This window comes from Scomber japonicus, chromosome 17 (assembly GCF_027409825.1).
Source record: "Scomber japonicus isolate fScoJap1 chromosome 17, fScoJap1.pri, whole genome shotgun sequence".
Lineage (NCBI taxonomy): Eukaryota > Metazoa > Chordata > Actinopteri > Scombriformes > Scombridae > Scomber > Scomber japonicus.
Window position 1 is genome coordinate 30,703,123 of NC_070594.1, and position 10,036 is coordinate 30,713,158.

Sequence of the window (10,036 nt, forward strand, 5' to 3'; positions counted from 1 at the left end):
AATAAATAAAATAAAATAAAAATAAAATAAAATAAATATATAGCTAGACACATTCACCCCAATACAAGAACATTCATCAACATACAATCATTTTTGTTATTGCACATTAGCTCCTGTTTTTGTTGAGAGTAGTTATTGCTGTTGGGTAGAAACTGTGTTTGAGTCTGTTTGTCCTTGTTTTCATTAGTCTGTATCGTTTTCCAGATGGCAGCAGTTCAAACAGTGAGTGTCCGGGGTGTGAAGTGTCTTCTATAATACTTTGTGCTCTTTTCTGGCAACGGGAGTGGTGGAGGTCTTCCAGTGTGGAGAGAGGGCAGCCGATGATCTTCTGGGCGGTGGTGATGACCCTCTGGAGTGATTTCCTCTGAGCTGCTGTACTGCTGGTGTACCAGATGCAAATGCAGTATGTCAGGATGCTCTCTATGGAGGCTCGGTAGAAGGACACCAGCAGTCTCTGTATGATGTTCTCCTTCCTGAGGATCCTGAGGAAGTACAGTCTCTGCTGGGCCTTTTTCAGCAGCTCAGAGGTGTTCACACTCCAGGTCAGGTTCTCCTCAATGTGGACTCCTAGGTACCGGAAGTTGGCTACCCTCTCTACACACTCCCCGCTGATGATGAGCGGAGGAATCTCTGTCTTTTTCCTACGATAGTCAATTACCAGCTCTTTGGTCTTGGAGATGTTCAGGAGGAGGTTATTGTCTCTGCACCATGACGACAGCTGCACCACCTCGTCCCTGTATGCAGACTCGTCCCCCCCCGAGATGGGCCCCACCACTGTAGTGTCATCAGCAAACTTCACTACGGTGTTGTTGTGATGGGCGGGGGTACAGTCGTGTGTGTACAGGGAATAGAGCAGGGGACTCAGCACACAGCCCTGGGGGGAGCCGGTACTGAGGCTTAGGGCCGTGGATGTGTGATGGCCCACCCTGACTCTCTGTCTGCGGTCAGAGAGGAAGCTGCTGATCCATGTGCAGGTGTCGTCTGGAATCCCCAGGTCCCCCAGCTTGACCACCAGTTTGTGAGGGAGGATGGTGTTGAAGGCAGAGCTGTAATCCACGAATAGCATCCGCACGTAGCTCCCCTGCCGCTCCAGGTGGGCTAGCGCAGCATGGAGTGCTGTGGCCACTGCGTCCTCTGTGGATCGGTTCGCTCTGTAGGCAAACTGGTGGGGGTCAAGGGTGCGGGGCAGGGCTGCTGTGATGTGACTACGGACCAGCTTTTCAAAGCACTTCATCACCACTGGGGTGACTGCGACTGGTCTGTAGTCGTTGAGGCTGGAGATGTGAGTCTTCTTGGGCAAGGGGACTATGGTGGAGGACTTCAGGCAGGATGGGACAGTGGACTGTGCTAGGGATTGGTTGAAGATCTTCGTGAAGACTCCAGCCAGCTGGTCTGCACAGTCCCTCAGCACCCGTCCCGGGACACCGTCCGGACCTGTTGCTTTCCTTGGGTTGATAGACCGCAAGGTGCGCCTCACCTGATGTTCCTCCAGGGTGAGGGTGGTGCTGCTGTGGGCTTGGTGTGCGTTGGCCCTGTCAGGTGCAGTGACCTCAAAGCGGGCAAAGAAAATGTTCAGCTCCTCTGCCAGCGCAAGATCACCCACCGCAGCTCCTGGTAAGTAGCTTGTAAAACATGAGCTACATCATTCTATATTTCAGGAAACACTGCTTTTTCTTTACTGTGTCATAGAATGTATCTTACACATAATGTTGCCTGATTTTGCACACAGTAATCACATTTAAAGTCTGTGTAAAGTAAGAATAAATATGTGTTCTGAGTTTGGCATACCACAGAAAAGTGTGTCAACCACCCTGCCAAATTTGAATGATTACAAAAATCGCCAAATATATGAAATTAGGTTTCAAAGTTGTGTAAAACTCAGCCTTTGTCTCTGCTCCTAAACGCTGTGGGAGTGCCCGCTGAGTCCGCTGAAACCCCGCCCCCTACCAAGTGTCACCTGTCAATCAAAGCCACCACCTCTACCCGAAACATGGACGCTACGTCGCTTTCTGCTGCTAACTCAGCCGCTAGATCGGCAGCTAACTCGGTGGCTAACTCAGCTAACTGGCTAATTGTAGACTGTAGTAGTAGTAGTGTGTGCTGAATGTATTTATACCTCTACAGCAGCAGGAGTGGGTTTATGCTAATTACCACCGCGTTAAATAATGCTGCAGTGATTTTCAGACCTGCCCACTAAATCCTGAACACAGATATCTTGAAACACAGTTTGTGAAGCCTAGCTCCACAATTCAAATCTAAATGGTTGAAATGCTTTTTACACCTTTTTTAGAAATACATTTATGACCTATTTAATGTGTTTAGAAGAAAATGCCTGAATTCACACAGTCTTTAAAGACAAAGAGCTCTGTTTCCTGACAGTGCACATTACATATTGTGACTTCGGGTTGTGATAATTACAATGAAGACTGGATCAGGGTTTACCAAGATTAGCTCAGTCTGCCTACCTGCTTAGACCTGATCAAGACTGCATGACACTAGATGCAGATCTGCATGAAAATATCTTGTTTGAAAAGCTATAGTAAGAACTATCTAAGCAGATGATACATTAATATATATGTAAATCCTCCCATTCCCACCTCATTGTTTCATGCTTCCCTGTGGTGATTCTGCCCCTCCTAAACGCACATGATGCATGATAAATGCACATAAAACATCAAATATCTTTTAAAATACTTTATTTCATAAACAATATCTAAATTCACCTCGGTTGGTCACATACACAGTAAGGATAGAAAATGCTTGAATTAGAGTAAGAGAAAACAACAAGAATTGGGCATTCTTATCTGCTCCTTGAGTTAAGATAATGAAGGTATAGATCTGCAGAGTGGCCTGATGGCTAGAAAACTGCGCTACACATGGAGGTTACAGGTCAAAGTCTGTGTATTGGGAAGCACCTGCCCTGCTGAAGTCCTTGAGAACAAGACTCCGAGTTCCTTCCAGCTACAGAGATGCTTCTGAGCCTGACCTCTGACCTCTTTATGGAAGGAAACAACTTTCTTATTCATTTCAAATATTCTTAGCAAGCGTGCTCGGTGCACATTGTAAAATGAAGGTGAAATTTGCATCATCTGCTACCATCGGCTTTTGATTTGGATCAGAGAGAAAGATAGATTAACGCCAGGCACCTTTCCTTTCTCATCTTCTGTTGTGTTTGCTACTCATGTAGTCTCTCTCTCATGGTGGTGTGGTTACACTGGAAGATAATGTTTATTTTCAGATAAATCATGGAGGCAAGCCATCGATGTCTCACAAATAGGCTAAACATAAATAAATCCATTCTCATACTGAAAAGACAACATTTTGGTCTGTTGTGTATATAGATCTAGAAAAGATTCACATTGTCCTCCCCAGCCCTGTGTTCAAACTGGCTGGCTACTTCTTTAAATGTTGGAAGACCTTCACCTTTGTGGCTAGACTATCATAAATGATCTCTAATGTATAGCCAAATATTGCAAATATTGTGCAAGATCAAAGACACTATTTGTGCAAAGAAGATGTGTGCTCCTCTACCATAAAAGCTCCGACAGGTTTTTATGCCTTTTAGTTTTTGAGTTTTAGAAAAGTTTCCCACAATAGAACAACACGAGGACAACACTAAGAAGGCATTGGTTGTATAGAATACCTCCATAATTCAATTAGAAATGCCTTTTGTTAAAGAATACACCAAAATGCACACATCACAAAAGCCATTCACATAATAAATAAAAGAAAAGCCCATGGGCCATGGACCGTACTGTATGTGCTGTTTGGGAGAAAATAGAGAGAGCTCACTGTCCCAGTGTCTTTCCCTTCCCCAATCATTTATCATATTTCTGTACAGTGGGATCCGTCCATCACTACGTCCTCATGCATCCCTCGTTTGCTGAAGCTACGGTTGGTGAGGCGCTGAGGAGGCTGGTGAGCTGTGCTGGGCTGGACAGTGCTTCACCATGCTGTGCCTGAGACAAACTGTGCAAACGTTACTGTGCTCTTTGTCCTCTGGGCTACCAGCGCTGCTAATGTACAGTAAGTACAGTACCACACCAGAGGAGGCTGTGTGTGTGTGTGGGTGTGTGTGTGTGTGTGTGTGGGGGGGTGTGTGTGTGTGTGTGTGTGTGTGTGTGTGTGGTACAAACGTTGGCCAGGCAGTGATTAACTTGGGTCTCGCTATGACCAGTCAAACTGTAAACACTAGATTTAGTCTTCAGTTTTTATATACAGTCAAGAATTCATTCCACTTTGAGGGGGTGAGGCAGAAAATAAGCGGTGACCCCCCCCCCCCCCCCCCCCCCACACACACACACACACACACACACCATATTCATTGGCTTCACAGCAAATAAAATGTTTTTTTCTTTCGCTACTTTAAAATGTCTTTTGTGCAAGCGCTCAATTCCAGACCAAGAAAGCGGCATTCTGTGTATCCAGAGACTGTTATGTTTCTCTCCAGTTGCTGATAAATCCATTGTTATGAGGTAACCAAAGAGTAGATCATACTGCAACACAAGAAGAGAAAACAGGGAAATAGGGTTAGGATGATTGGATGGGCAAAGTCGGAATTATATAACAATTCAAATAAAGCATTTGAGCATGGTGTGTATGTTTGTGTTAATAAATTCAAACTATTGATTTTACTGCTGATTCATCTCACTCAACACTGCTGTCTCAAATGCTCGCAGATTTAAAGAGGAGTCTGTTTGTCAAGGTTGGACTTATTCATCTCATTTGCTGACAGCAATCTTTTATGTGTGATGTCACTGAAAGCTTCTTTATCATAATCTGCATTATTCAGACAAATGTTTTGTTCACAGAAAGCTGAATTATGCTTTTCCATCAAGATGTGGTACTGGGATTAGTAGTAGTGGTATTTCTATTGAAAGAAGAAATAATACATTCTTCCTCTTACAAACTGAAAGTTAAAGTTATTAGCAATGAAATATTCCTTGTTGTAGCAGCAGAACTCAGAGCTGTTTGGTGCTACGTCCTTACTTGGCCTGGTATGACCCGTACATGACGGCTAATATTAGCCAACTTTACATATACAGTGATAATGAGTGACTTTTCTGACTTTTTCTGGGTGTCATCATTCCTCCTGTTCATACTGACCATTAAAAATCTTTTTATAACGCACTTACAATGGAAGTGATGGAGGACTAAATCCACAGTTCTGTGTAATAATAATATGAAGCTTCAGCGTCCAAATGAGTTAAATCAAGCCTTCTCAACGTTACAGTGTTTTTAGTCACAAAGTCTTTTTGTTACTATACTTCCACCACAGCTCAACAGGAAACAGGAATTTGATGCTAAAAAGACTGTAAATGTGTCAGATATCATTTGATATGACTAATTCACACTGATGGATTGTGGATTTCGGCCCCCATTACCAGACTCAAATGGAATCTGCAGACTTTTTAAGAGTTTTCAGCAGATCTTCAGATAAAGAAAGAAAAATCTGCAGATTTCTGCTGAATTTCTGCTGAATGTTTTGTTTTTTTGTAATGTGATAATATTCATTTAAACAAGAAAGATCGTTTTCAGTGAATAAGAGGCATCGCAACACAAATCTCTTCCTGTCTTTGTGCATATTGCTCTGTTAGGTACTATGACTCGTGTGCTTTTATATGTCCAGTGTGGTCAGCTACTTACACAAAGTTATGTTTGATTGGGTGAACTTTTGTAAATGCCTCTGACACATTATGAGCACACATTTGAGATTATTTTACAGGAAAATATACAATAATGTCAAAATACTTGGCATATAATGAGAGATAAATAAACCATTAGAACACAGGATTAAAATTGGGGAAAAAAGTAACTTTCTTAACATTTTGACTTTTACAAGTAGCATCTTTATTGGTGGAAAATCTGTGGAAATCTTGGGGCACTGATTCTGTGTGCTCCTGCCTATGACTGACATTAAAACCACATTTTAATAGCCAGTAATATAAACAGGAAAACTCTTTCACTGACCATTCTTCCTTTTCAACGGGCATCAGACTTGAACAATTGTGAACCTATCTTTGAAGCACTTTCTGGGTCCCTGTATCCATGACTTACATTTCAAGATGGATTGCAGGTTTCCCCAATGACCATGTGCTTCTCCTGCACAGACCGATGGAGACTCCCAGTGTGGTGCAAACAGGACCATGCAGTGCCTGGCTATTCTGTTAATAATTCATGTTCGTATCATTGGTATAATTCACTTGTTTACCTCATAAGTGTTGAGAAAGCGTGAAAATGATCTGTCGCTGTGATGTCTTTCCAGATTTACAAATATTGTCTAATATAAGTATCAAAACGCTGAGCAGCATCTGATTAGCCTCCATACTGGCCTCCAGTGGAGATCATTTCGTCTCACTCACTGTGACACATTTCACTAAATAAACCCTATTTCTGCTATTTGCAAGCACCAATCATTTGTGTATTATGATAATGTCATATTCTGTGATCTTGTAAGTAATGCAACCATAGTTTTTGTGTGAAGTCAGCCCATGGATCCTATTTTTAGCCATTGTGTGTTTTTATTTGAACACAGTTACACTATGTTTTAGAGTTTACCATTATCCTGTAATCATCATGTGTCTTTCTATGACTCCTACATGTACACTGGAGGCATCAGGGAGCACCGTGACACCTTGATGGAAAAACTAAATCTGGCCTCAGCTGCCACTGCAGCAGAAACAGTGGGAAGTTGTTTCATCATACTTTTGCTTTTCAGAGGCTCCACAGTTAAAACTAATGAGCAATGTAAAGTCCTTTTTTATTAGGCAATCAAAAAAGATAAGCAGGTTTATGTTTCTCACATCATCACTGCAGTGGATGCAGCAAGTATCCTGGTACAACTTTAACTCTTTATTCACATAAAGACTGCATGGTGCATATATGAACACAGCTGTGAGACTGAAAGCAAATGATTTCTTTTAGTTCAAAGCCAGTTTAGATTCAAATTAAAGACACCAATGTGGATATGAGAAAGGCACGACACACACATACACACACGCAGTTGGAATCTGTTGTTAGGCAGCTATAATGAATATCTGTACATCTCCTGTAGAAACACTCCAGTGATAAAGTGAATACACCTGCAGAAACTCTTCCATATCTATACAAACATCACTAACATGTAAATCATTGATCACTATATCTTTAAAATGATGATGATTGAAGGTGTATTATCTGCAAAAGAAAACCTTGTTTTAACAGAATCTGATTAAAATACAGAGTTTTATTGGAAATGTAGCTGTAATTTAGTTAAAGTTGGTTAATAATACATATATAAACTGTATTAATAAACATTCTATTAAAATCATCTTTAACCACAAACCTTTTGAAGTAATTAACTGTGATCTAAAAATCTAAAATCCTCCCTGGCATTTTTGTGCTCTTTTTCATTTTGTAACAAACTGCTGCAGCTGTGTGGAAGAAAAGAAAACTGCCACTGAATGCAAAATTAAAAAACAAAAAACAAGCTGATGAGCATCATGTAATGCTATGAGAATGCACAAGCTGCAAAAAACAGTGATTTCACTGGTGCATTTTCTTTCAGTATAAACCACCGACATAAGCATCAGTATGTTTTGTGTCTATTTGACCACAGCCAAAAGTGATCTGTGATGTTTACCTAGAAAAAATAAGAGAGTAACAAAGGATTGCATGTCACTACAACATCATAACAGCAGATGGGCGATTTAGCACTGTTAGTCTGGCTGAGCTGGGGGCTTGACAAGAACAGATCAGCACCTCGCTGACAGCAACTAATGATTCCAAACGTTTGCATTCATCCCCGAAGCCTGGAACACCTCTTGTTAATCTCTGCTGGGGGGATGACTGTAAATTCACTCTGTTGACTCATGAATATCCATGGAAAGGGGAGCGAGATGGGCCGAAAAAAACGTGATGTGGAGAGACAGACAGGAGAGGACAGACAGATCAAGAGTGAGCTGGCTTCATCACCAGTAGATTTTTTACTGGTAGCTCTTTAAATTACAGCTCCATCACTTCACAGCCTCATTAGACCAACAAAACGTCATGCTAGAATATGACTTGCTATATGAAGTTCTGCACTCATGACTATGGAAAAAGTGATAATACTGATTATTATTATATTGGTAAAACATTTCAGTAAAAAAAAAAAGCTTTTGTACATGATCATATTTTCAGTTGATCACTTTTTTCCAGTTAGCTTGCATGATTATGGATAAAGTGATAACACAAATTAATTCATTAGAATATTCAAGATTATTTAATGCAGTTTTAATTTAAAGAAAAACGTTTTTCTATTATATTTTTTATTTTTATTTCTTTTTTCAATTTGTAATTATTAATTGTGTTATCTATTTCTTTTTGAAATAATAATTACATAGTGTCCAAACAATGGTGTTTACTGTGCTGTGCATCTACCCTTATTGATTTTATACAGGGAAAGACATACATAGTAAACTGGCTAAAAAATAAAGTATGTAAATAAGTCATTATTCTAGTTTTGATTTGACCTTCCTATTGTTGCATTATAAAAACTGAATAAATGCAAGCTTAAAGTCTTCCCTCTTATGTTAATTCACATTAACATAAATATACACAGAAAAACTAAAACAACAATATGAATTTGCCAAATACTATGGTACCCCCCTGGGGTCAAATGGTAAAAAACCCCTCTGTGCCCTTGGATTCAAAGGTGCGTGTATATATTACATGCCCTCTTCAGTTCTTCAGTGAATGGACCTGGACATGGACTGTGGTGAACACATCCGCCCAATAAATTCAATTTAATCTAGATTTAACAGCAGATTGCTGCTTGACTGCTCATCTTAACATTGGTTAACAAATGCTAAATTACACATTAAAGCTGTGAAACTGTAAAAACACAAAGCTAAATCAATTTAATTGATTTCACTATTGTTAAATCATAATAATAATCATCATCATCAAAGTTCAAACGTAAGAAGCTAATGTTGGCTTTCTTAGTGCCATTCCAGTTTCAAACCCCAACTTTCTAAATAAAATACGGTGTATTAACCTTTAAATCACAATGTTCACTTACGCATTTGTGCATACGGATCGTGAATAAAAGGGCACAGTTTTAAAATGTGTGCAAATGCATTTACACATCAAGTATTTTTTTCCAAACATGTGACTCCATGAAGGCTCTGTCAAATACACATGAATGACTTGTGTAATATGTAATTATTATTAAATAAGTTTAGGCATGTATTGTATATTTGTTTTATAAAATGCACCCAGTTCTCTTACAGTATACTGAATTCCCTCTTAATTTACAGGTAAATTGCTCCACAGTTTCTATTTCTATATGATTTATTTCCAGTCATGTATTCATGGTTTGTAACACAGTTATATGTTTGAAGCAGAAAACCTTAAAATCTGAATTAATATAAGCAACATATTTATGATTCAAGGGAAGATGAACAATTAAAAAATGATAAAAGCGAGGTTTGATTACAGGCTGTTCTGAATTGTCAGCATTCGACCTGAAATTGTTTTATAAATGTTTCCAGGTCTGATTTAGACCTGCAATGAACAGCAGAGCATGCCGTAGGGGAATTAAGATCTTATCACACAGCAGTGTGTGTTAATGAGGTTGCATGAAACACACACAGGATGACCAGATTCAAATCAATCTAATCGGATCAAATACCTTCTGTAATTCTTCACTGAACACATTATAGTATTCATGCTATGAGGATATAATGGTCTATAGCTTTGTTTTTCATTATTAGTTACTATTTATATTAACTTGAAGTAGTTTGTCCTTGTCCTTTTCATACTGCTGCGTGGAAGCTTTTGCTTATGTCTCCTGTAATATCATGTGATTATACTATATATTGTCATGTTTTAACTGCTTATAATGTTATTTTCTTCTTTTGTATTCATACATTTCTTACCATTCATGTCGCTTGCCTTCCTGTTAGACTGTATACCACTATTTAGTTGTCTAATGCTTCTCCTGCTCTAACTGCAAATGTTTTTTTTTGTTTTTTTTATTGTTTTAATGGGTAATTTAATGGGTAATTCTATCTTA